The 27355-nt window shown below is 38.0% G+C and overlaps 1 long non-coding RNA gene across 2 annotated transcripts in view; it reads left to right on the forward strand.

Annotated features, from left to right (window-relative positions):
* Nucleotides 1-1139: 1139 nt before the first annotated feature.
* Nucleotides 1140-27355, forward strand: part of LOC121672025 — a 47057-nt gene continuing 20841 nt past the window's right edge. For both annotated transcript variants that reach the window (XR_006018727.1, XR_006018728.1), the window contains exons 1-3: nucleotides 1140-1391; nucleotides 3091-3164; nucleotides 4254-4394. This is a non-coding gene — a long non-coding RNA (uncharacterized LOC121672025). The remainder of the gene's footprint in view (nucleotides 1392-3090; nucleotides 3165-4253; nucleotides 4395-27355) is intronic.

Raw genomic sequence — 27355 nt, forward strand, 5'->3', positions numbered from 1 at the left:
ATATATACTCTTACTGCAATCTCTGTTGAGGACATATACCAGTCCTTTAGTATTTGTCTCTTAATGCAGCAGTGCTTCAGAGCTAAGCAAGACTTAGTCCCTAGGTGGTTTTGTACTGCTTCTATCTGTGAACTGTGCCACAGGTACATCATTGACTGTATCACATGCTTGTAACACAGAATGTTGTACCATCAGAAGTAATTCTAAGCTTACAGAAGATCCTCCATCTCAGCAACATTTCTGCATTGACTTGGAACTCTTGGGGCACACAGCAGAAGCATTAGTTACTGGAATTAATCAATCTTTTCTTCACTATTTATGCTATTCTTGATTGGTGTAATGTTATGCCATGCTACTCTTCAACTGAAAAATCACACATTTCACTGGAATAGCCACATATATTAAATCCTGATTTATATGTGACAAATATGTTTCTGCAAAATATGAAGAGAGGAAAATGAAAGAACCATCAAGCTACTTGCAGTTCAGTCACAGAGTAGGTGTATGTGTGGGCAATTTATTCCAGGGTTCTCTTTTCCTTTATACCTTTCTGTTTGTGCTACCCAAAAGCCAGCCCTCCTTAGGAGCCCTTTTTGTCCTGATTTTCACCTGTTGCCTGCTTCTTCTACCGTAATATCATACTCCTTTTACATATTTTTTTTTTTTTTAATTGTAATTTGCCTAAGATGTGGACTGTGCCCCTTTTCACTCTAAGTTTGGCCATGTCATTAAATTCCTTCGCCAAAGTATTCTGAAAGGCATAAAAAATCACGGCCCAGCTGAAGGAGCTGTGAAATGACTGAAATGGTTCCAGCTTTAATCATCTGAACTGTCCTTCCAGAGAACACTTGCGCTGCAGCGGGGATATCCCGCCTAACTAGCTGGCAATTAAACAAATTAAATCGCGATATGAATGCTAATACCTCTTCCTGCAGAATGTTTTTCGGGCGGGGTAGCAGATACTGTTATAAAATAAATATTGAAAGTATTGAAAGATAATTGACTGGAAAGCCACGTCACCCCGGAGGGGAGAGCGCGCAGCTCCCCCTCAGGCCGGCAGCTCTCGCGAGAGCCGCCCGCGAGCCCCGCGTTGTTTAAAGGGCAGCGTGCGGCGCGCGTGCGGGCTGCGCGCGGGAGGCTGAGGGGGCGGCGGGCTGGGGCGTTGTCCCCTCAGCGCAGAGCGGCGTCTTCTTCACTGGCGAGAATTAACTGGGCTGAGGTGTCGCCTCAGTGCAGAGCCTTGTCCTCTGCAAGGACCAGGATGAGACTTCGAGACATTGAAGCTCTGGATGTGCGAGGCCGGTCGGTGCATGATGTGGTGGTGGCCCATCTACACCAGAGGTGTTGCCAGGGGCGGAAGGGCCGAACTCCGTGACTTGGTCTAAAGAAAGGTAGGTTATAGTTGTAGGTGGGTATTTCCCTTCTAAGGGGAATAGAGAGTCTAAATGCCAGACCCGCCTCTGTCTGCTGCTTCCCCAAGCCTAGGTTAAGGACATCACTAGGAAGCTTCCTGATGTGGTATGGCCCTCGACTATTGCCTGTTACTGCTTTTCCTTGTGGGTGGCGATGAAATCACAATGCACAGTCCAGAGTCAATCAAAAGTGTCTTCAGGGCCTTGAGACAGTTGGGGAGGGAATCGGGAGCACAGGTCACCTTTTCCTTCCGGCCACAGGCTGCAACATTGGAAGAAATAGATGGGCCCAGTCTATTAATACATGACTCAGAGATCTGCTGGCTATGCTGCAGCACACTGGAAGTTTTACAGAGAAGAGCCAGGGGCTCCTAAGATGATAGGACTCACCAGGGAAACTATTAGTACTTTACTAGTCCATAACAAAAAGTTTTGGTATTTGAAATTTCCAGTATATCTTTAAAACGTTGTTTCTGTTTCTTTACTGTTGTGAGGATTTTGTGTGGCAAAGAGTAATTGCTTCTATTTAAGAGAGGGTACTTTACAGAAAGAACTTATTTCTGGGCTCATGGCCACAACCAAAAATCATGGGCCTATTTCATTTTGCAGGCTAAAGATTTCACAAGCGAGAATGATTGATAAGATGCTGGAATATTAGGAATGCGTATTGAAGGTTGCGTGTTGTGATAAATGTGGATTTTCTAAGATTAATGATTTGATTTTGTGAAAACCACTAAAATTCTGGTAGGAAATCTTTATTTAATATTTTCCCCTTTTGCAGACAGTGATGCTTGCAAGTGGTTTGTTCCATTACATTAGTGGATTAACAAGGAGCATGGGACATTCTTATGACTGCTTAGCATGCTTCAGGCGCTGAATGGACATTCAGCTATTGAAACAATGAACCCTGCTTAAACTTGTTTTCTTTCGCCAGTTCTTGAAACATCTTTAACAAAAGGAACAAATAACTGACACCACTGCAGTGCAATGTGTTTTCTTCTTTCGTTAACTGGCAGTGCATAGATGTTAGGGGAAACGTAAAATAAAGTTACAGATAAGGTAGCTTTGTTGCCAGGTCTTGGGAATTACTAAGATTTAGAGACTGCACGAAGGGCAACAATGTATAACAGATCTGGCAGCATTATAATGTCATACTGACATTTCAGAAGTGTGGAATATTGCATTTCTCCTGATGGCTTTGAGTATTCTGCATTTATATTTCTTTTTCTACCCTTGTAACATGAGTTTAACATCAACTGTTTTCTTAACATTATTTTATTATTCAAGTATCAAGATATGCAAACCCTGAGCTTTAAGATATGACTGTAAACTCCACTGCTCTGCTCTTCTGGTGACACTGATCATTGATGGAAATGAACTAAACCAGGTTTCCTTTTTCATTGTGTGAGGAATTATCTCTATTTCTGCCTCAAGATAATGTTTTTGTTCTCTGCAACGATGAATTCTGTGTGGAATGCTTCCATCAGAAGCGCAAAAAGAAAACAGATGTGTTTACATTGTCTCCATGGAGACACAAACACACAAGCTAAATTCACACTAACATCAGGGGGAAGATTCCTCCTACTTTGCCTTCCAGAGAAGGAGAATTGCAGACAGAATATTTGCAGCAAGTGAGACAGAATTGTCTACAGACCATTTTTCTCCCTTGCATTTTCAGCAGGGGATTCTTTGATCATTCAGTGAAGATTCTGGAATGCCCTGATGGCTGCTTGTAGTTCCACAAGGATTTTGGTAAGGGTTCAAAATACTGTAACTTGTATGAATGTTTTAAGTAAAGAGGTAATTCTCTACAACTGCTTCATTCCTCATCTCCAACACAGCAGTAACTTCAATTTATTCGGTGAGCAAATGTTATTAAACCATATGATGTTCCTTCCGTTCCTTGTTTGGAAGACCATTGACTAGGTTTTCATAGACATTAACTATAAAATATTTTTCTATCATATTTTCATCCCTTTACACATGTCTATTTTCATGGACCTTTACAAACCCCTGTGTTTCTCCAAGCAACTGCAGTTTGGCCATATGACACATGAAAACTGTTTGAGGCTCATAGTGACTGGGAAAGGAAGGGAGAAATCCTTTTCCTTTTCTACTCCTTCTCTGGAGACCATGATTTGTTTTCAAGTGACACAGGGTGAATATATCCTTATAAAGTGATCCAGTTTTTTAAGCTAGCTGGAACTTAACTGTGAAAGGAAGAAGAGATCTTACCTTGAGAGAGGAAAATAAGTCATCACATTACATATGTGATGTCAAGTGAAACCTTATGCAGTTTCATATTTCACTCACCCAGCAGTACTTAGCAGTCTAGTAGATCGCCAGGATTATAAATCTACTGAGTATGGTTTATTCAAATATGATTTATCCTGTGATTCCTGCTGCAGTCAAAGGAATGGACATCACTGCTGTTAGTGACTGCTTAGTGTTTTTCTGTTTAGCCTCTGAGAATAGAAGACTGTCTACCCAAAGGACTGTGACATAAGCTTCTGGTACCATATATTGTACCAGGGAGTGGAAGTGGAAGCTTGGTGGGAGAGGCAAAGAGGAAATAAAATTTTGCTGGATGAGTGTCTGGGAAGACAAAGCATACAGCAGCAGCAGGCCCAGGAGGTGGGATAGTAGTAATGTGTGCATTTCTCCCCACATCTGGCTTTCCTCTCTTACTTCTCATGAGCTTTGTTATGCTGATACAAGCGAGTTTTGTATTTTAGTAACAGCATAATATCTGTTGTTTACTTCTACTGCACCCATTGTATTATACATGTTATTTGTCGTAGTGAAACTGTAATGTAAGCCTACAAGGTGATTTTTTTTTAGGACAAAGTTTACATCTCAGAATAGAAGATACCAGACTCTCCCACCAAAATTCACCTTATTTGCATGTCAGATCTTGAATCCTGTATTATTCTCTCTCTGTGATGGGAGAAGATGATAAGCAAGATTCATGAGGAAGTTACAGTAAAAATAATTTCTAAATTGTTATTAAATCTGATTTATTACTAGCTGAACCTGATGAGGGATTTGTCATTGCACAGATGGATTTGAGGGATTTCTGGTCTGCATTTGGCAGGTGAAAGGGACAGTCATGGGCCTGTATGTGAGGCTGTAAAAGCATGAGGAAGCAAATGATACTAAAATAATAAGAGGAAGCACATGTCTCTGTTCTGTATAATTCCAAATGGAAATAGTTGAGGAATAATAAAAACTATAGCTCTTCTGATTCAGTGATGTCTTACCTGTAATATGTGAAAATAAGCTTTAGAGCCAGGGATTTGCTGCAGTATTAAATTTTTCCTTTTGCAAGTAAAAGATGGTCACTGAACATGCCTTTTGGTATCTTTATTAAAGTATACATTGAAATGACAAATATGATGAGGTGGATGAACAGGAAAGGCTGTATGCCTCTTTTCTACTTTCTAGCAGACTTGTTTAGGACGGTTTAACTTTCACTGACATTGTTAGTGATACTTGTTAAAGATTTTTTCCTCATATTTTGTAAACCAATCAGATGAGACAACACGTAGCATTACAGTAAGTGTTTTACTGTAAATCTGTCTTTGTTTGCTAATGGCATTGTTGAGAGGAAACCTGCCCAAAAGAAGTGACCTCATCTGAAGCAAAGTTCAGCAAAAGCGGAGGTGGTGGAAATTCCTGAAAAAAGACAGAAATTTGACATTTTCCACCCTCCCCTCTTAGCGCAGCACCAGATAATACAGACAAGAGGGGCCTCTAGGTGGACACCATCATCTGAGCAGACAAAATGGGATCCCTGCTAAGGTACACATTTACCTGTATGATGGCAGTAGTAAACTGAGGTGCTTTTATGGACCATAGTGTATATATCTCCTCCTCACATTACCAGAAAAAAACCCTATATTGCTCAGGATAAATGAGGAGTGTAATTAACAAATATAGGCATTTGGCCATCAGGCTGTCAAATAAATACTATAAATAAAATGAAGTAGGGCAATAGAAGGAAATGTAAAGTGAAAAACCTTTTTTGTTGGCATTTTGTGCTTTTTGAATACAGTCTTAACCTGATATATATGTTATATCTATGAAATACACATGAACATTGTTAAGGAAAGAAGGGGAACATCTTCCTTCAGCTGGTGATAAGTTTAGATCATTTTCCTAAAGATAGACTGAATCATATTTACATGGTACAGTCTATCATTCATTGTTTATGAGAATTTCCTAAAAATTTTTGAAAAGGAAAACCTGGAATTTGGTAGATTAATGATCACAAAAATTCAGTAGTTCATACAAGAATCAAACTGCAGTGAGAATATTTACCTCTAAATTAGTGGTCTCATACAGCAGCTTCTGCCGCATAGAAAAATTACGTTCTTTTCTACTGTAGCTTGCCCGTTGGTTTTTATACAGTCAGTTGCCACCATGACCCCCACTACTTTCTGAAGTCCAGCATTTCAACTGGGGGTTCAGTCTCTCTGGTTTTACCCAGTACAGCTTCAAGCAAAAGAACACATTGACATCAGTGAGAGCTGGGCCTAAATAAGAACACCAGATTCTGGCCCCTGAATTGTAACTCTTTGTGCAATGCAATTTTCCAGCTAGTTGGGACACATATTTATGTAGTTCTTTATGGAAGATTTTTGGTTTTCAGTCGTGCAGTGGAACAATGAAAAGTGACTAACCTTACCTGTAAACTTACTTGAGCCTTTAGGGCATCTGGGGGGGAAGCTGTGAAAGCACTCACTGCTTTCCATTTGGATGTTACATTATCTCTTGAATTTAACTGAACTCAGGTAAGATGCTGGCTCTTCACTTTTTTAATTATCGGAGGGACATAAATTCAGCAATCTGCTGGGTCAGCTGTCCTCTTTTCTCCTAAGCAGTGCATATGCAGCACACACATGCTCTCAGGTGATTATTCTCTTATCAATTATGGTATCTAAACTTTTTTCCTGATAAATCTAGTTCATATATATCAACAGTTCAAACAATGTGTTTTCTCAGTGTGTGTGGGTCTCAGGAGGAAATGTCTGGCTCACTTTTGGTTTAGTAACTTACAGGGATTGAGTTTTGAATAATGTAAATAGGAGTCGGGTGATAATTTGTAATGCTGTGAGTGCAATTAGTGAGATAAATACAGAGCTAGATTCATTTTCTCTGAAAAGAGGCAATCTGATTGCTATGCAGAAAGCACCTTTGTTTGTAATACTGGGTGCTCATAATGTGGTTAGCAATGCACAAAGTGGCATTTTGATTTGGAGCTTTAAAGAATTCTGGGATGAATAAAACATGAAATTAATTGCCAGAGAAGAATCTCTGCCAGACTAGATGAGATCTACTGTGCTGAATAGAAGCTGTAACTTATGACAGGGTCTGTTCCACTCCCAAAGGAAATTATGTCAATACCAGGAAAGGTTAAAAAGCACTTAAAATAATTTGCAGTACCAGAAGTCCTTCCTCTTCAGATGTGGGTTGAGGGTACATATATAAGTTATGGGTAAGCATATATATTCACGTGTCCTATCATCCTGCAGCAGGATGGAACAGAACTATGTAAAACATCAAACTCCTTGCTTTGTATTAATAAATTTGAATGAGAGTTTCAGTCAACTTTGACCTAGGGAAAGCTGTTAAGTTGGGAGAATAGGCAAATAGCTGTTAAGTTGGGAGAATAGGCAAATTTGGATGTTTTGGTATATGGAGCTGTTACCAAAATCCTCTGAAATATTTGGGCTAAATAAGACTCTGCCTTTTTAGTGTTAGGAAGTAAGACAGTACTTTATTCTTGGCCAAGAGGGGGGTGTGTGTGTGTGTAACTGGCAAAGTTGTGGCCTCCACACAGACCCCAAAACAAAACCTTTTCACTTATCTATACATTTTTAGCAAACAGAGAAATGAATGTTTATTGGTTCTATTGCATAACTCTCTTCATTAGTTAGGGTTCTGGCCCCTGCTGGTTATTGATTTCTCACTCTTCATGCTGATCTGGTCCACATTCTTTAGTCCTTGTCTCTTCCTCAGATGGGGGAAGCTTTCCAGGCCTTAATCTCCTCTGTATCTGCTGGTTACTCCAATGTCCTTGAAGGGCCATAAATTTAAAATCCCAGATGCCCAATCTTCAAATCCCTTTGGTTTTGTTTATTGAAGCTTGTCAGGGTTAGTTTTAGCAAACTTAAGATTTGGATGATTTAATGATCAAAGTAACAATAAATGTCTGTGAAGAAACTTAACTCATGCTGGCCAAAAGTGGGCCCTGCATACAACTAATTAACACTAATTAAAAATTAACTGGGAATGTTGTATCATTTCCAACAGAGGATCTTGAGTCCCTGTGTGAAATTGTGTATTAAATGTTCTAAGTACTTAGAAAAGCCTGCTGAAATCAGGGAACACTCCGCATGCCCATGAGAATCCCTGGTATCCTTTTAGGAATCTCAATTTATGCATGTGTTTTTGAAAAGGTTGGAAGACTCTGGTTGTGAATATCTAAGTAGCAGTTGCTGAACTGAACTTTCCCTGTCAATAGATGGATTTGTAGGGGAAATTGAATTATGCAGTTCTGTGTCACAGTAGAAGTCCAGAAGAACAAATTGAATATGCATATGTAATTTTAGGAAACATAGTAGTGAATATTATTTGAGTTCCGTTATTTTTTACAGAGCTATTAAATTCAGCTGAGGTTTGTTGTGGATTTGTCTTGAATACAGGAGCAGTTTCACTTTTTTTTTAGCCTGTGAACAAGTAAATTTTGTTCACTTTAATTCATGTGGTCTTTTATACTTAGAGTCCACTTGAACACCCCTTGAAAGCAAAATCCAAAATCAAACCTGTTTGGAACAAAGTAGGAAAAAATGCTGTGGGGGAAATTAATAACCAAAGGAAGAGGATCAGCATCTATCCTTCTTTTGCCAGGTTCTTCCACAAAATACATACAAGCTCCTACAAATCTAGAGCTGTAAAATTTAATATTCCAATATGCTTTTAGAAAGCACTTTAAAAGGTTGTGTACATGTGTCTAGTGTAATATGCTGTGGAGGAGGAGAAAGAAGATCCTTTTGAACCTCCTAGTGAATAGTGCCAGAGAACTCACTGAAAATCACAATCCTTCTGGAGGCTGTGACAGGAGGGAGTTTTACTGATGTGGAGTATGGGAATGCGATCTCAGTTATGGCTTAATTCTTTTGTTTGTAACCTGAGTGATAATAGATATGGAAGAAGGAGATGAAAAGAAGTTTAAAGGAAGGAATGCATGAGTGAGGATTTTTTTTTTTTTTTTTTCAAAATGTGAGTAGGTTTCATGAATTTCTATTTATTTCTATGTAAATTATGAATTAAAGGTAGGAAGCTTAGGGGACTCACAGGAGCATCCAGCAGAGGGAGAGATAAGCAGGATATTTAGCTAAACAACCTTGAAATTAATAAAACACTCATACCAAAGAAATCTTTGTATCAATATTTGTTACATTTTTATTGGTATATTTTAGCTGGATGTTTTCTGCAGATCCGTGAATACCAGTGAGTCTTAATCCTTTTTCTCATTGTTTAGTGGACTTCTCAGGTTTACAGGCTACCTTTTAAGTGGAAAATCTTAAAATTTAAATATTTGGTCTTTTGTGTCTTCAGAATTTCAATACTATCGCATTATATTATATGATGTACATCATACCATGGTCGATTTATTTGGGGTTAATGATTATGCCTTCTTAGACTTCTCCAAGGCAGCATTTAATAGAAGGACAGTTCAAAAAATCTATCTTACCTTAAAATTTCTAGACTCAAGAGTATTTCCCCGTTTTATGGGTATTGAATCTCTGTATTTGACCTATTGCACTTATCATAAATAAATGAAATGTATTTGTTTATGAAAAACTTCAGCTACCTATCAGAGCAGACATGAAAGATTTTCACATATTAAGATCTCTCTAAATCACGAAACATAATTATAAGCCTATTTGAGCCATTTTAGCTCAAGTATTGTGAATCAGATCTTCAGCTGTGGTCACCACATGCATGTTGTCTGTGGAAGTATTCAGTTTACATCCAGAGGTCTGGAGAGTAGTTTGTGGCTATTGGATATTTTTTTTTTGCTGTGTGCAGTTCTCACATTTAATCTCTGTACGGGTGATATTTCAAAATACCAAAAAAAAGAATGTGTGCGAACTATATGTGCGGCAGCTGTGATGTGAAACACTCTGATTCATTGGCTGAGTTAAGAGAGGATGGTTTGGAATTCTCTGGGCAATGTTATGTGGCTCTGGATGAAACCATAAAAGCCTTCTCCTGTTCAAAGGTCACACGTACCTTCTTGGGACTCTCATACTTTCCAAAGACCGAGTTGTTTACACACACAGATTATTACATCAAATCGGCACATGGTGCTGATGCAGCAGGATGGGTATCATGTTACTTGACATTTCAATAGCTCTTCTCCAGTGGAGAGATGGTTTGTCATACTGGTAAAGCGGTTCACATAGAGTTTATTGGTGTCCATGGTAGGGATTGTGCGAGTATAACATTTGAATTAAAGAAAAGAGAAATTAAAAGCCCAGCTCTTTAAGCCATGTACTTAACACTGGTTCAAAAATTAGGTTAACCAAGCATAAAAAAAACCTAGAGGGAGGGGAGGAAAAAACCCCAAACTCTTCATTTTAAGTAACATTGTGGTGGGTTCATGAGATATTAATTGAAAGTAAACTGACCCAGTGACTCTCTAGTTGTGGTTTCCTAGACAGATAGGGCCAGAAGGTACACTGAGAGACCATCAGAACATTCCCTGAGTTCCAAACTGGAATAACTATGCTTTGCAATATGTTTGCTTGGCCAGTACTTAACAACCATCCCATTGTCCACTTCGTGACCTGTCCACTTGTTTCACTTTGCTTGCTGTTAGAATAGGCCCATCCATTCCCTCCACAGATTTAAAAGCTCTTACCACATTTCCCTTTGGTCTCCTAAGACTGAAGAAAATTATTTTCAGTTTTTTGTAGTAGGTCTTCGTTCTGGTCATTCTTGTTCTCCTCTCCCTTCTCTCCATATTTTTCTTGTGTTTCTTGATACTTTTTTGGATGGAGCTGATATTACATTCCAGCTGAGGTCTTAGCAGCGCTAAAGAGCCCGGAATAATTATTTTACCTGTCTTGTAGGTAGTTAGCCTTTAGGAAAACCAGAACTATGGTTGCACTTTTTTGCAAAAGCGTGACATTTTTAAAGTATGTTGGCTGATTTATGGGGCTCTTTTGTACCATCAGTTTGGCCTACGTGTCATATATAGCTATCATCTGTTTCATTTCCATTGCTTCTCTTAATCATTTATCCACTTTTCCAAGATTTTTTTGCATTGCTAGCCTGTCTATGATCAGAATGTGAAGGTACTTGGTGATGGTTATTTGTACACCATGCAGTGCTTCTGCCAGAAATACCTACTTGTCTGTCTCCGGTGTTTGGCAAGGAAGCAGATCTGGATTCCATCTGCTCCTCTCTTGGGACTCCCAAGTGGGAAATATGTGTATGGATGTGTGTGTATGTTCTGATAAACAGGATGGAGGATATGAACTTGTTTCTTGTGGAAGATGAAGATTTTGCAGAGGTGTAATGTAGCACCGTACCATCCAAGAATTGTACGTTTTTGTGAACTCTGTTGTAGAGTGACTGCACTTCTCTGTGCTCAGACTGACCTGATCTCATAAGGTGTGTAGTGCTCTTGCCAGCTCACCTTGCATCTGCCCTAGCTAGTGGACCTTATGGCCAGGTAGCTGTTTTTCTCTTTTAAATTTGTTTTGATTATTTTGTCAAAAGATTAATTCTTAAAAGCTAAAGATGGAAAATTTTGTTGTCTTCAGGATTTGCAGGACGTAATAAGCAATACAAAGCTTAATAACAATTATTTGAAGAATGCCAGAGTGAATAAGAAGAAATGTATGTTTGTATAAACTGAGAATGTGATATTGCTACTGTTATATATATATATATAACAGCTAGAGAGAATTTTTCTTTAGTTCTGACATTTGAACAAGCTTATTAAGAACAAGCCACAAGCTATTTTGTTTTCAGCCGTTCAAACCTGCCCAGTTTTGACACATTGCTTGTTTGCTTTGTGGCAGTTTGAAACCACTTTGTTCTACATCTGTATGGTCATCTTGATTGAATTTTAATGTGAAAGCCGGATGCATAAGGCCTGGTGAACTAACAATCAGGGATAAGGTCACCATCTGCTCATTTAGTCAAAGCTTTGTGCTTAGAATTGCATTTTACATTCAATGACAGGCCCTGAATGGCTCTTACAAAGGGTCAAATGAAAAGAGGAAACCAATAGAAGGCCCCTCTCCATTGTACAGAAACTTGTTGCAGAACTTCTTAATGTCTGGGTCAGGCAATACAATCTTTGTTTAAGATAGAACCTTTTCAACCATCTGTACCTTGATTACAAGTCTCAAATTTATTCTTTTTGTCAATCCATTAACTTTCCTGAAGCATTCTTGGGGATGCTTTTGCTTTTATTTTGCTTTCAGAATTTTCTCAGCTCATTACATGTCGCTGATCTGATGTACTGTACTTTTTCTCAGCCTGACAGTGTTTTCTTGTACTGAAGAAGATGGGACTGACTGATTCTCATGGTAACCCAGACCTTCCTAGGGTGGGAACAGGGACACTGTTAGGTGTTTTTAAAGTAGCCAGCCAGTTCTGTCATTGCTATCGTCCCCTGCCCCTGCTTAGGAAGAGTAACCACACCATGCCGTATTTCTCCAGGAGAGCCAACCACTTGTGGCAGTACCGTTCCTTTACCTTGTCCCTCCCAGTGAATGCTTCGAGCTTCCTTATTAAAGGCCGGATATATTCCTGTCCTACATGGACTTACTGTCATCTGAAAATTATTTATCTTGGGAGCACTAAGTTCAGAAATTGAAGCCAAGAGAGATCAGATTTTTAGGTGGGGCATTGAAGCCCACATCTATTTGAACACCTGTATTGCTATTACTGCACTCTTGTCCTTGTATTCTTTCTCTTTTTCATTAGGTACACTTTCTCATTGGCAGCCTGACAACGTAGCTGTGTTTCAATTCCAGATTAAGTACCTTCCACAAAATTAACTTCTTAGTAGTCTTCTGGTACATGGCTTGACTCGTGTATCTCTGAATACTACGAGCATTACTTTGCAACTGACATTAATGCTGAGTCTGTTGTGCCTGGACACTCTGAGGTTCTACTAATGAGAGATCTAGAGAAGCCCATGTCACCATTTGAGTTTACTTGTTTAAGTTAGAAGTTATTCAGCAGCCCTCCAGGGATATTTTTAATGAAATGCCCACAAGCATGCATAGATGCCAGGTGCCAGGTTTAAACCTGGTGCCAGGTTTAAATTTTATGTATCAGAGGGTTCTTCCCACTCTTCTACCCCCAGACAATGAGAACATTAATTCTGTTGGTTAATACATCTTCATTTGAATATAATTTATTTAATCTTTTCATGCATTAATCCTTAATTAAAGAAGAATTCAAACTAGTAAGATGGGGAACAAATGAGTTGGTTTTCTTTTAATTAAAAATACTTCCATATGAGGAAAAGCCTCAGACAATTCCATCTGGACTGGATGGAATTAGGCTGCGTCTCCCAGGTTAATCAAATTCTTTCAAACTTCTTTTTCGAGGCAGAATAGGACAAAAGCCTACTTCTTTTAAAGCACTTTGCATGCTCTCTTCAGACAGGATAGGTGGCTGCTGTGAATAAGATGGATTATATGAAAATTTTGCATTGATAGCAATGCATTTTGAATACTCTTATTAATGTACTGTTCAATATTCTTGGGGTTTTTTGCAGTAATGTCTATGTTATGGTTAAAAATGACAGCAAAACAATTTTTTTATCAGCATTGGAATTAATGAGGCCTAGTTCATAATGACACTGCGTCACTACTTACTCTAGTGCAGCAACTCATATCCCTCCACATTGCTTCCAGTTCCATGCCACATTTCCCTGGTGCTCAGCATGTAGGCAGTGTTTCTTCCCATTCCCTTGTTGTCTGTACCACGAGAGGCAGGATGTGCTGTGATTGATGTTAAATGCTGTGTGCTGGAATCCATGTGATAACTGGGTAAGCACAAACCAAAATAAGGGACCTAAAGTGAAGAAAAATGAGCAGAGATGGTTCTCACCCCTTAGGAAAGACTTAGTCTCAGTTTTCTTTTTTCAGGTCTTTGATGAAGGTTGTAGGAACTTGCTTATTCTTAAGGCATCTTTCTGAGTGTCAAATATCTCTGAAATCAGTGCAAAATCAATTAAATTGGATTGAACCAGAGTAAAATGCCATGAGATCTGAAATCTGCTAGATTCCAGTCTGCTTGAGAAGTATGGACCAAAAACAACAAGGTCATAAATTTAAAAAGGATTTGAAAAGTCTTCCATCATGATGATGCTGTGACCTGGCTCCTTAGTTAACATGGTTGCTAATTAATCTGGCAAACCTTTGGCTTGCAAGGATTCCAAAGAGAAAATCAATGTGTGTTGCCTATTTTTTCCACTTTAGATGATGATCCACTGCATTTCAGACACATTTTTCTTCTTCGCCTTTCAAATGAACAGCTTCCAGGCTATTGTAAATTACTCTTCTTCTGTACTTTCTTCTTGCCTGTGAAAATATTTGAGTTGAAAAAACAAGACACATTCCTCGTTGTTCTGTTGTTTAGGATATATTATGTGTCCAATGGAAATACGCTCTCATGCATTTACTGAAAGGTAGGCAAACTATGGTTTGCTATTTACCCTAAAACACTCCTCCTACTCCAAGCAAAATCATCCATAGAAAAGTGTAATTTCTATGTTCATTTCCATGTGAGGATTGGAGGTGATATCACCAGGAAAACATTTTTCTCTCTTATTTCCATATGTGTGAAAATCTCAGCTCCTGTGTTGGGCACACTTGAAATCTTGTGATCGTTCATCAGACTGTGTTCTTTACCACTTTCATACATATTTCTCTTCCACTGTATTTTTAGGCAATCCTACTTATATCAGTAATACTTATCTTTTGAGGGGATGGGATTTGTAGGTGAAAAAGTTAATTTCTGTTACTTTGCTAGCATGAATGGTGGTAGTTTAAGTACTCACTAGCTGAAAAAATAAAGCGAATCGCAGTATTTGAAAAGTACCAACAGGTGAAAAAACCTGAAATAGTGCCTTGTAAATGAAAATTTGTGCATGTAATTGATTTGCTTGATTTTTGTTCTGGTTTTACTCTGTGGCTTTGGGAGTAGCAGATGAAGGAAAAGATTCTGCACAGATACTTCCTACTCTTGGCTTAATCCTTGGCTTTGGGGTGGCTGTACATGTTGAGTGTAAAATAAATTCTCAAATCGTGTTATTTGTAGCATCTGAGTAAGGAGGGAGCAAGACACTTCATGAGGGAAATGAGGTATGCTGATTTGGTTCTGCCATCTCTGGTATCTGTGTCACCTTTCAGGATTATTTTTTCACTCTTCCTTTTTAAAATCTACTGTCTGATTATCATGGTATTTTAGTTGTATAAAAGCTACAAATGTGTAAAATGTTCGTTTCTGTGAGTCTGTTTCTTTACCGTGTTGCATTACTGCTCGTGCTGTAACCATTTTTTCTGGAACCCAAGCTGAAAAACCCATTTGTGTTAATACACCTTTAAAGTTTCCTATAGCTCCTGCTGTATGACTGGGTCTTTGTCAGCCTTGATGACTGCAATTTTTATACAGCTAGGTGGCCTCTTGTCAAGATTTGGGTGGTGCCGCAGAAGTGCTACAGGGTCCCATGTGAGAGTATGTTTTATCCCTGGAAAGATCATCCCATTTTTAAGAACATAATTGTTACGGAGAAATACTTTTGATTTCCTTTTTGGGGCGTGGTTGGAAATTGTCAATGACTTATATATCCTTCCATTCTCCTGAAGTTTTGTTTTGTTATGGCAAATCCATACGGCCCTTTTGGTGATTCAGGTGCTTGATAATGCTGGGAACTGAAGCACAGGGGTATGTGGCACAGCCCTCCATGTCTAATGCCACTGTCCGTCCCAGTGCTGCTCCTGCTTTAGAAGATGGGATGAAGCTGCAGGCATGGGAATGGAGGATTAATTTAATAAGTACTTGGTTTACAAGGACTTATTGCACAAAAGAACAGGTAGTCTGTTTCAAGTGGAGATTTTGACAACTTACCAAGACTTTGTTCATTTCTTCTAGCTATTTATTCATTCAGTATTGCTACATTTAGTGACCTGTGCTTTCCAACCACGCCATGCAGTGTTATTTAACTGTCTGTAAAGCATATTTGTCTGTGCAAGTCAATTTTCATCCATATTTTTCTAAGTGTTAACATTTCTTGGTAGCATAATCTTACTCTTATGTTGATACATACAAGTTTTTTAACCCTTTGAATGTGGACTCAATTTTCATCACATATACAAAAATGCTACAATCGGAGAACAAGCCTTCAGAATAGGTAGGCACACATTGCTGTTTGGGCAGGCAGGGGAACTAAGCATCATGCTTTTGGAGTCACATCTTGACGGAGCAGAACGGACACCATTAGATTCCCTCCAGCTCCCACGCCGGTAATGAGCCGATCAATCAGCACAGTGTTGTCATCCATTCCACTTTGAAACAGTTTATTTTCTGGTTTAGATCCAATTATTTTGAACAGGGCTCTCTAAAAAGGAAAACAGTTTATATCAATTAGTAGAAGCAAACATATGTTCTGTAGCTTTGCAAAGATCCTATTTGAAATTCTCAAGTAAAGTTAGGACATATGTACATATTTTAAAATGGAACATAACATGTCACATATGATTGTGGCAGAAGGGGAGCTGAAATGCAAAAACATTATGAACGCCACAGGTGAGGCTGTGTGAAAACCTAGAAATACTGATATGTCACTTAGTTACTGTGTGAGAAGCTCTGGGAAAGACTTGTGCAGCACATGCTTTGCAGGACAGTTTCTTTGGCATAACAACAATTGAGGGGCAGCCTGCATGATTTGCTGCCCCTGAGGCCTGACAGGAAAGAGCACAACCAAATGTCTGACCATCCAGGACACAGGCTCTTGCTGACTGACTGGCCACTGAACAGCTGAGGTGTCCATGATCTCTCACAGAACAGCTTCCCAGTGGAAGAGATCAACCCCAATGGGCAGGCTGTGGTGCCTCTCATCTGCCTGTGTGCAGTCATCTCATGTGCAGTAGGGCCTTTACTGCATTTTGGGACACTGACGAGGAAAGAGTAATTGAAAAGAGGGGGCAGGCAAAAATAAATTGACAAGGAGGTACAACAAAAGAGGGAAAAGACAGAAAAGTTTGGTCTTTGCTATTGTAAAAGGGAGAGGGCAGCAGTGTGAGTGATGGTAGGACATTACAGGATTGGTTGGGAGTTTCTGAGGGTAGAGAAGCAGGAGATGCTGTGAAGGAAGGGAACATGGGGAAGATGGCAAAGATACAAAGTTATCTCAAAGTAGGGAACATGAGTCGCTTGACAGCAACCAGGGTATGTTTATGGAGGCATGACTTGCATTAGAAATTCATGAACAGAATATCACTGCTCAAAACCTTGCATTGGATTCATAAGAAAAACACTTCAGATGTAACAATTGCCTCCCTGATAAGGTAACCATATGTGTGCACGTTTTTTGAGGCCTTTAGCCAAGAAGGAAGGGATTTTAAGGATGTAAAATAGTTTGTATTCTTAATAAGAAAAACAGATAGCAAATATCAGGTAGTGTCATGGGCATCACTTGCACGATTCACTTCATGGAAGGTAGGCTCAGAAAGTTTCTGTGGGAATTGGTCATCCCCCTGTGTTGGTACTGGTAAACACTAGAGGAAAGCTAGGTCTTGGATTTTTCTCTATTTGTAAGACATGTTTGCTCTCTACTAATTAATAATTTGTTACATGAAGGAAGGGCTCTTCTGTTATCAGAGTTGTTGTGGAGGAAAGTACAGCTGCATACCAGAGTAACTGACTTGTCTGATACACTGTGACCCTCAGCCTAATCTGAGACCAAGGAAATTTCACGACTGTCATACCCTCTCTTAAATGAGAGGAGTTGAATCAGTCTAACGTGGTTGAAGAAACTTGGAGTTAGACGTTCCTGTGTAATTAGGATGGTCTTTAGCTGAGGTCTGAATTAGTTCATTCAGTCATGAAAGCACAGCATCATTTCAACATGATGTAGTTCTCAGCAGATGGAGATGTATTTCAAGCTCTGTATATGTTTGAATGAGACAAGGCAAGCATAAGGCAAACATACAGATAAGTAACAATAGACTAGGACCCAAAGTGCATTTGCTTTTTCTCTTAAAAGTTGAAATACTGCTTGACAACTACTGAACATCTTGTCCTTTTTGAAGCATTTGTTTTCTATTCCATGAAGCTAATTTGGCCACATTTCAAAAAAATGTTGCTTTATCTTGATTGTATTTCTTCTTTAATGGATAGATCTCACTTGCAGGGTCTCTGAGTATAGAAATTAGTTATGAACTAAAAAGATGCTGAAATTTTTCAACAATGAATCCAGTAAAGGGGATTAATTATTATTTCTGTACTGTGGGCAAGAGAGACTCATGTTGTTTTCTTACCTGGCACCACGGAATGATAATGGACATATGACATATGACTTCTACTGACTTTCATAAGCCTCAGGAGTGTGAATGCATCATGTGGTACATTTCACAGTCCTTAGACACTCAAACATTCACCATTTCTTCCAGTCCTCAGGAAACAAATTCTAAAGAGTGCAATAAAGCAGAGAAGGTGTATTTTTAAACTGAGCTATCTCTAAGATAATAATAATAATTTGCATGGCTAATGCACCTCTTTTACATACAAATTGTGGATACACATGCATAGATTGGATTCTCACTTGGTGAAACTAAAGACTATAAAGAGACTTAGTTCTTTTGTAAAGAACTGTAAGATCTATGAGTGAAAACACTCTGTAAGAGCTAGGTATTACTATCTTTTATTACTTTCCTCAAAAGACTGCCAGGCTGTCAGGGGAACCAAATGTGTGGAATGGTGTTCTTATATTAGAGACTAATAAAGATTCAAATAAATAACTTAAGTACTTTTTAGGGGTTTACTTATTTTTAGACATTTGAATAATATAATCCCTAATGAAAATGTTGATGAACCTCTATTTTATCAGCATTTGTAGACTCTATAGAAAGCCTTAAATAGCAGGGGATTTATAAATTTTTAATTAGATTTTGGTAATTCATCTTGGGGTGTATGTGTATTCATGAAATCTGAAAGAGCACAGTTTAATCAGAGGATGGTATTCAGCACTTCTACAGCCTCAATTGCGTGTGCAGCTGCATAAATGTTTGATTGCAGTAGTTGGTATTCAGAAATGCTTGTGCTAGTTTTAAGTATGGCTATACATATGTTTGGGCAAGTTTTTTGATTATGATACATTGAACAATTTTGGTTACTTTTAAAAAAATTGGCAAATACACGCAGAAAAGTATGATTTTAAGTTGTATGTACATTCCCCGTGACTGTGGGTGGACATAAATAGGGAATGCAAACATACCTGATTAGTTGGTTGCAGCTGAATGTACGAGTTATCTGTGTGCTGTTATTGAAAGTATTTGCATAACAGACACATATACCCAGTAGTAAAATAGTTACTAAAATTGGAACTCCTCAGTTCCAATTGACACATACAGGTCAGGAATACAAGAGAGAACAGTTTTGGAATGTAGTAGTTTTCTAAACTACACTTCTTGAATGTACAATTTATCATTTAGAAGGGCTTTCCATCAGAAGGTTGTTTTGGCACTGAGGTAATGATGATGTGTATTGTGAAAGAACGGAAATGAATCGTTCTGTAGTTGCTGGGGAAATAGCTCTTTACTTAGCTTGAAAGCAGGGACAATGCAGGCTAGAATTGTAATGAATCCTATGTAGAATCAATCTATCTTCAAGACAACAGATCCAAACTTTGCAATACTTCAGCTGGCATATAATGAATATGTTATATCACTATGCTAACAAGCTGCTTCAATGTTCTTGTCGATTTCAAAACACTGTTGAGGGCATGGAAGCTGTTTGCTGCTCTGTATCTAGCTAGAAATGAGTGGGTATGACTGAAATCCTGTGTAATAATCAGTTTAGATTTGTGTGATGCTAGATTGCTTTTTTTAAAAACAATTTCCATTCTGTAATGGGTGATAATGATGTAACTGAATGCATTAGCCAAATCAAGATTCTAATTTTGCATGAATTGCACAGTATTAACTATTTTAGGATTGACTAGCAATGGACCATGCTTCATTTCAGATTGTGATAGCTGTTTTAAAATGACCAATCCACTAACTGTTAATGTAACAGGGCCAGTTTTATCGCCCATGTACCACCCAACAGAAACCTGTTGGATTTACATTGGACCCTGATTTTAAAGTTTGGGTTTTTTGTTTTGAGAAACCGTTTCATATTGCACTATTCTTCCTAGACACAGCTGCGTAGCTTTGGAGTATTGTACAGGTTCACTGAAACTTTGACAACCAAGATCTGATCCCATTCCAGAGATTCATGCTTGCCAGCCTAGTAAGAACATGGTCAATTATCTTCCTTTTAATCCCCCTGCATTTCCCTGAGGAGCAAGGAAAAGACTTACTTTGTTGCCTGGAATATCAGGATTTTGTAAATCCACTGCTGCTATTTCAGTCCTGGTGCTCATATGGAGTGGGAAAGCAAGTCTTGGAAGCCTTGTGTCCAGAGCTGCAGATTGCATACATCAGCGCTTAAAAAACATATTCTAACATTCAGCCAAGCCCAGTAAATAAATCATATTAAAGTACAAAGGAAAATCTAGCAAAAAAAATGAATTTTTTCATTGCATTTCATCGATTTATTACATGCTTTTCCTGGACTATCTGTTTGAAATATGTCATCGCAAGGGCTAATCTGGTGGTAGCTAATATGGTACATATAACAAATATTGCATCTCTATAAGAACTCGTCTGCTCACAAAAAGTCTTAACCCTATGTGTATATTCATTATCTAAGACTGGCTATGATCAACTTATATAAGTGAAGTTTTAAAAGCTTTCTGTAAAAAAAAATATTCTGTGTCAGTCAAAGGCTGCTAATGGTCTTTTTATTTTGAGCTTTTGAGCAAAGCCATCACCACTGTTCTCATGCACCATTACAAGAATTTTTCCCAAAATCTGACTTCCAAAGCACAGCCTAGAACATCAGCTCTGGTGAAGGCTGATGAAAATCCTCTTGCTTTAATACCTAAATAAATATGATTGCTCCACGTGTGAGCATGGTGTATTGTGGTTACAAATACATGACACCCACAGCTCTCCTAGATTCAGATGATTCATTCCTTCTTTCAACATCCCAGTAAAATGGAATTCAAGAAAAGGAACGAAACTGTAGGAAGAAGAAAACCCCCACAGTTGTATCTCAAGAAAAAAAAGCCCAACCTCTATTTAACCACTTAATGGTGTATCTGTGTCACCTTCAAGGGTGATAGAAACTTCCTCACTGTTGGGAGATGATATTTGATTAGAAGCTCCAAGGCCCATTTGGTCATCCAGTACTAATGACAGGCTATTCCGTGTACTCTACTTTCCTTTGCTGCCATGGGGAAGAGTTTTTTTAGATAAGCTTGTTCTCACGCTGCACTATTGAAAGAAAAGAAAGCTACTAATCTGTTTGACAGATACGAACTGGTACCGTGGCCTCCATCTGTTGCTATTGCCCCATTAAAGGAACCTATCCCCGCTAGCATATGCTAAATGTCCTCCTGACAGTAACAAAACAGTAAGGTGTAAAGAAATGTAAGAGCCTTAGTTCTTACCCACTCTTTACCAAATATTATGCATAGCTTCACTGGATGTTTCTTAGCCTAATTTTTCCCTGCGAAGTCTTAACAAAGCTTTTTCATTAGGTCTTGTTTCTCAGTCTCTTCCCTAACTGATTATGGTTGCAGCACGGTCAAATGTCAGCTAATGAACAGCAGCTACAGGTAGTTGTACAGCTGTATGCGTTTAATAGATTTTGCACTGAAAAATTGCAGTCAGCAGGATTTTTTAAATTTAGATTTATATCAGAAATCCAAGGGGTTTTGTCCATTCTTCTTTAAAGCAAGCGTTGTTTTATTAATTGAAGCTGTAGCTTTTAACATTCATAAAAATTTGGAATTTGAAATAATGACCAGCCTCCAAATGAGACTTTAAACTATTAATGATCTGCCATCTGGTGGCCTGACTTGTTTGAGCTGTTGCACTTCTAATTCCCACTGATATAATCATCAATGGCTTTAATATGCTTTTTGTGGTTAATGAGCTTGGGCAGGAACATCATCTGGTCTACTCCTCTCCCAGACCTTATTGCTGTGACTCAGGCTAGACCTGTGTGATCTGCTGGTGGTTAGGCCGCTTGAAAATTCAACAGGGAATTTCCTTTGCCGAAGGAGAAAAACCTGTCCTGACCTTATCTGGATTAAATTTCCCTTTAGCCACCCTCATTTGTAATAAATGATGGTCAGATGTTGTGTTACCTCTTAGGTATAACTGAGATGGATGATAACCCACTTTTACCCAAAGTTGTCATGTATTATTCCTATTTAAAGCTAAAAAGCTTTGAAGTAAGTGCAGAATAATTGAGATTTGTGTATATTGCTCTCCTGTCCTTTCAGTTCTTCCTTACAGCCCAAAGGCATAGCACATTTACAGACTGGTTCAGTTCTTCATTTCTGTAATGGGTTTAGATACATTGTACAGCACCTGATCTAAAGGTATGATCCTGTGTTATTCCAGGGTTACATCTTATCCAAGACTGGAATCATTTAAATGGAAAGGAAGGAGAACAATATGATAGACTGGCTGTATGTTTATTTAAATGTTTAGAGGGGATGACTTATACCAGTGGCATAAGTAAAAACGTAGGTCAAGTGTAGGAACTGTAGCAGAACTGATGTACGATCCTTCTCCACACCAGTGTTCTCTCTCCCTCAAGGAAGGAAGACTAGTATGTGAACACTTGAACCTCAATACTTACTGCCTCTGAAATTTCCTTTAGAATTAGGACTTGGACACACAGTTTTAAGAACTCCACAAATAAGCAAGTAGAATCTAATGAAGACACCTGACCTTTCTTCTGGTCAGCTGGGAATTCCACTTGTTCAGAAATAGCAAATGAGATGAGAAGGAATGACACAGAATCAACTGCATTAATTGTATCTGTTAAGGAACTAGAAGGAGGGAAGAGATACAAATATAATGTACTGCAAAATCACACTTGGTTGTCATAATCCACTATTATGCAATTACACCAATCATGTATAAAAAAGTATATGTTTTAGGGATTGGTTATTCTGGCTAAAGGTTCTAAACGGCCCATATGTTTCCACTTGTGAAAAGTACATGTGATCATAAGTATCAGTGTTGCTTGGAGATTCCATGAGTATGTGTACCACTGGGTTAATTTCACATATTTCATTCATGTCAAAAAATACACAATTCAAGAACATGAAACAAGAATATTTTTCCAGATTCTGTGAATGAATTTGATTCAGTCTGTATCCTGTCTTTTTAGTACCTTTTACACTAGCAGCTATTTAGTTGATGTGTTTTGTCTTACCATTCCAGTCCAGTATGACTCTTTGGGGGAAGTGGTATTTCACAACTTCATTATTTTGATTTTATTTACCTTTCTGCCTGTAAGGGGATCTACCTCAACTGCAGGATTACCACCAGCTATTTTTGCACCGCTGTATTTATCAAAATTGAGCATTAAGTTCTTTGTTCTAAGTAGCTCTACACACCTGACAACCAAATTTAGGCTTTGTTTATACTGTAATTTATTAAAGCTGGGAAAGTCTTAAAACTTTTGAAGAATTGTTTGGGACTTACATAGCTTCATGATACACATTGTGAAACAAGTCTTCCATTTTGTAGTGATGAGTTGCTAATGTGCAGAGAAAATTGAGAGGAAATTATGTCCAGGAGCTGGCTCATTCACACTGTGTTACAAATTATCCATACCTTCTGAAAGAAACATCAGTTATTTGACTTAGTTTCTCAATTCTGTATTCTAGGTTAGCCATCATAAGCAAAAATGAAAAGTGACAAATTTATTGGAAACTTTGCTGCTTTCTAGAAATGAGACTGAGACCACCAACTCATTTACAGCTGGCTTCCAAAGAGCTCTAAAATGAAAATTAGTTTTGATCACTGCTAAATTCTACTAGTGCTCTACATCTGAGCTGAAAAATTCTGTCCGAGTCCCAGCCAGCTGAACAAACCATCCTGTATAAACAATTGTTGACACAGGTTAGTTTTCCCCTGCTACAGAATGTTGAAAAAACAATCATATATCTGGGTAATGTCACAAGAAGTCTATAGCTTTTATAAATAAATAAATATATTCCAGTAATAAAAAAAAAATCAGATGAAATTCTTTAATAGCTGATGATTGGATGAAAACTTCTCTGATTGAAGACCAAAACTGATGGAGTATCAATCACTGCTGGTTTTGATTAAGTACCTCACTAATCTCTGTTACTGTATAATGATGATCCTGGCAAGCAGAGTCTGATTGCTGCAGGAAAATCATTTACATTAATCAAGTGCAGTAAGAAAGATTCTGATGTACTTCACTTTTCAAGAAAAGATGCTGATGTCTTGTGCTGAAAGAGCTTGATGGACAATACAGCTTTAGATGGAAAACCCTGACAGAACTAGTTTTAATGCTCTGTATTCTAAAAGGTGCCAGTATGAGTGGGCACTTTTGCTCTCACTGACCTAAATCCAGATTGCTAAGTTTGCCATAAGCAATTCATCAGCAAGTCAAATACAGTAGGTAAAATATTTCCGATTAAGTAGCAATTAACCTGAAGTAGCCTAACTTAACAGGTGTTAGACTTCATAAAAGGAGACAGCAAATCTTGCCTCCTAGATATCTTTGTTATTTAATAATTTCTGGAGATTTTTTCTTATTTGAGGATGAGAAAGTAAGAACATCTGTGGTAAATTTTTAAAATAAAGCCAAGGCTCAAATCTACAAATACTGTTGCCCTTATACCTCGGTTTGCAGATCTCTGGAAAAGCCTCTAGCCATCACTTCCAGCTTTCCAGAAAACACTGATCACTGCTGGAATCACGAAACATGAGCTTCTCTGCAGCATAAATCTCTTTGGAGCTTAGATGCAAATAAGGAAGTGTGTGTCTTGTAGCTGCTGTAACCACCAACCTTCCTAAAGAAATAATTCACAAATTATTCCCATGGGATTTTCAAACCAGGTTTCTTTTCCATCTGTTAGTCAGACTGATAGGTGTTTTTGGGGCTTTGTCTTGGAGCTCTGCAGAGAAAGCAGCTGAATATAAAAATTGGTAAATGTACACCTCATCAAATCCAAGAGCCCACTGTTAACACATTGATTCATCTACAATGTGAGCGACTCGGCCTGATTTGCAGCCAGCTCTGCCCTGTGGCAGGACAACGGCCAGCTAGCAGTGCCCTTGGCTCATCTGATGGAAATTCCTGCAGTGGATGCACTGGATGCAGAAATGAAGTGGGGCCTTTTAGCACACTGAGATTGAGGCTTAGGTCTGAAGGGGTTGACTGTGGTAATTCAGTACAAAGTGAAGTGAAATTAGGTTCTTCCATTCCATAAGTAGGACACCCTAAAAATTGGACTGTCCATCGTTGTGACATAGATGCGTTAAACTGTTGTGGTAACTGTGAAAATAACCAGGATGTGAGTACATAATTCACTGCTGTAGTAGTGCCATTGGAATCAATGATGTTACCTAGGAATTAGTTCTGCCTGATGCTAATAAAGCTATCAGCAGAGGTCAGAAAATAATGTTTCTCTTCTTGGCCATGATTGACTGAAGTCCCTCTCCTGTCATTTAATCAGTAATTGTAAGAAGCTATATATACAAGTAGTACAATAGAAATAATAAATAATCCTCTGTGCAAAGGATATATGGTCAAAGATTCAGGGAACACAGCAGTTTATTTGAAATAGCAGTATATTACTAGTCTTTACATTAACAGCATAAGAAAAATGAACTTCCTTTATCATGTAACTTACCTATCTCAAGTATGATGTGTATCAGGCCTTTGTATTATGGGTGCACATTAAAAACAAAGCAAAAATGGTTTGTCAATTACAATAAAACAAGGCAAAAAAGATTTCAGATACATTTACAATCCAAAGCCTTGGATTCGATCACTTCAGAATCCTGGCTGAGTGGAATTGAGTGCCCAATATTCAAGCATAGTTGCTATAATTTTAGGTGCTTATTGGACATTTATTCATGTAAATAGATGGGCAGAGTCCAGTTAGTCAGTATGAATTAATAGTCTATTTCTATGTTCAATTATAGTAAATTAATATAACCCAATGCTTTCAAAAATATCAAAATAATTTTTAAAGGCAGGGAAAATTTGGAAGGATGAGAAGCCAGAAATTGAGCTGTCTAGTAAGCATCCATAATATAAGAAGTTTATCTTGACATTTGAGTTTTGGCCCTGAGGAATCATAGCGGTTTTTGCCCAGACCTCCTTGGTAGCTCAAACAAGCCAAGGGGATAGAGTATATCAAATGTACATGTTTACGGAATAAACATTAAAGCACCTACCAAGCTGAAGCTCTGCTGTATACAACTAATATGAGGACATCTGCAGGGAGGACCATATTTCATTTGTTTATATGAAGTTTCATGTTTTAATGATATGGTGAGATTAAAATGAAAACTAGTTGAATGTAAAAATTTGAACCAGAGAGTGAATTAAGACATCTAATTTTGTGTAAGTCCTGCATTGGCATACGAGAAACCATTCTTTAAATGACAGCTTTTTGATTATATCAGCTATAATAATCTTTCAATGGGATACTTTATGGCAGGCATATTCAGACGTGAGCAAGGCACTTATTTACTCCCTTTGAAGAATAAAGACACATATTCACTTTCTTGTCTCCCAAGTGCTCTTTCCTTGATCTAGACAAGGCTCAAAACAGTTTGATTTCTTAGAAACTATTCAGTGAATGAGAAGATTCCTAATAGTGAAAGTGAACATTAAGGAAGTAGTTATGAAAAGTTCAAAGCTATGTTTTGGAGTATTTTGGTAAATCCTTCTTACCTTATCTTGCCCTTCCTGAAATATATTATTCCTTTGAAAGAACATAATAAGAACACCTGGATATTAATAAGTGCAGCCTAAATGCTGTGCAGTGCACAGTAAATTTTTGTTCTGATTTGAAAAAAACGTTTATCCCATCCCACTATAACAGGTAGAACATAGAGGTTATGGGAAATGAGTCTATATAGTCCTTAGAGGATGATGAGAATTTGGTGATATGATAGCCAAGCATTAGTAGTCTGTGTTCATTTTATTCAATTTCTGTTCAGTATTTTTCAGGTGCCAAGGAAATGGAATGTTGTTGATGCTCTTTTTCTGCACTTGTCACAATAATATGCAGGAGCAGGAAAATAGCTGCAAATACATAGTCATGAGATAACATACTGGTACACAACTGCAAGCAGGAACAGAAAATGCAGCAGACATCCATTGTTCTGACAGTCTGTCAATTTTGATGAAAAAGATTAAGTAAAAATAGGAAAATATATTAAAATAATGTTGATGAGATTTTAATATAATTTCTGTTACTGGAGGTTGCTGGAAAACTGAAGAAAAGCAGATGAATGTGTTAATATTTAAAAAAAAAAAAAAAAAAAAATCAGAAACAGCAATCCAGTCCTTTAAAGTTAAAATGGGCTAGAACTAGTAGTTTAAGATTTTACCTTCTTTGTGAAGTGGACAGCAAACATATATTTTTTTAAAGTAATAAAATATGAATGGGAAATTATTAACCTAGCAAGCCCCACAATTGTTTAACTCCACCTCTTCCAGTAATTTCCTTTAATTTCCATTACATTTTATGTCTTCCAAGATTCCCTTGATTTTGTCTT

This window comes from Corvus kubaryi, unplaced genomic scaffold, assembly GCF_017639235.1.
Source record: "Corvus kubaryi isolate FWS band 111438036 unplaced genomic scaffold, C.kubaryi_AGA036_p1.0 134, whole genome shotgun sequence".
NCBI classification, from domain to species: Eukaryota; Metazoa; Chordata; class Aves; order Passeriformes; family Corvidae; genus Corvus; species Corvus kubaryi.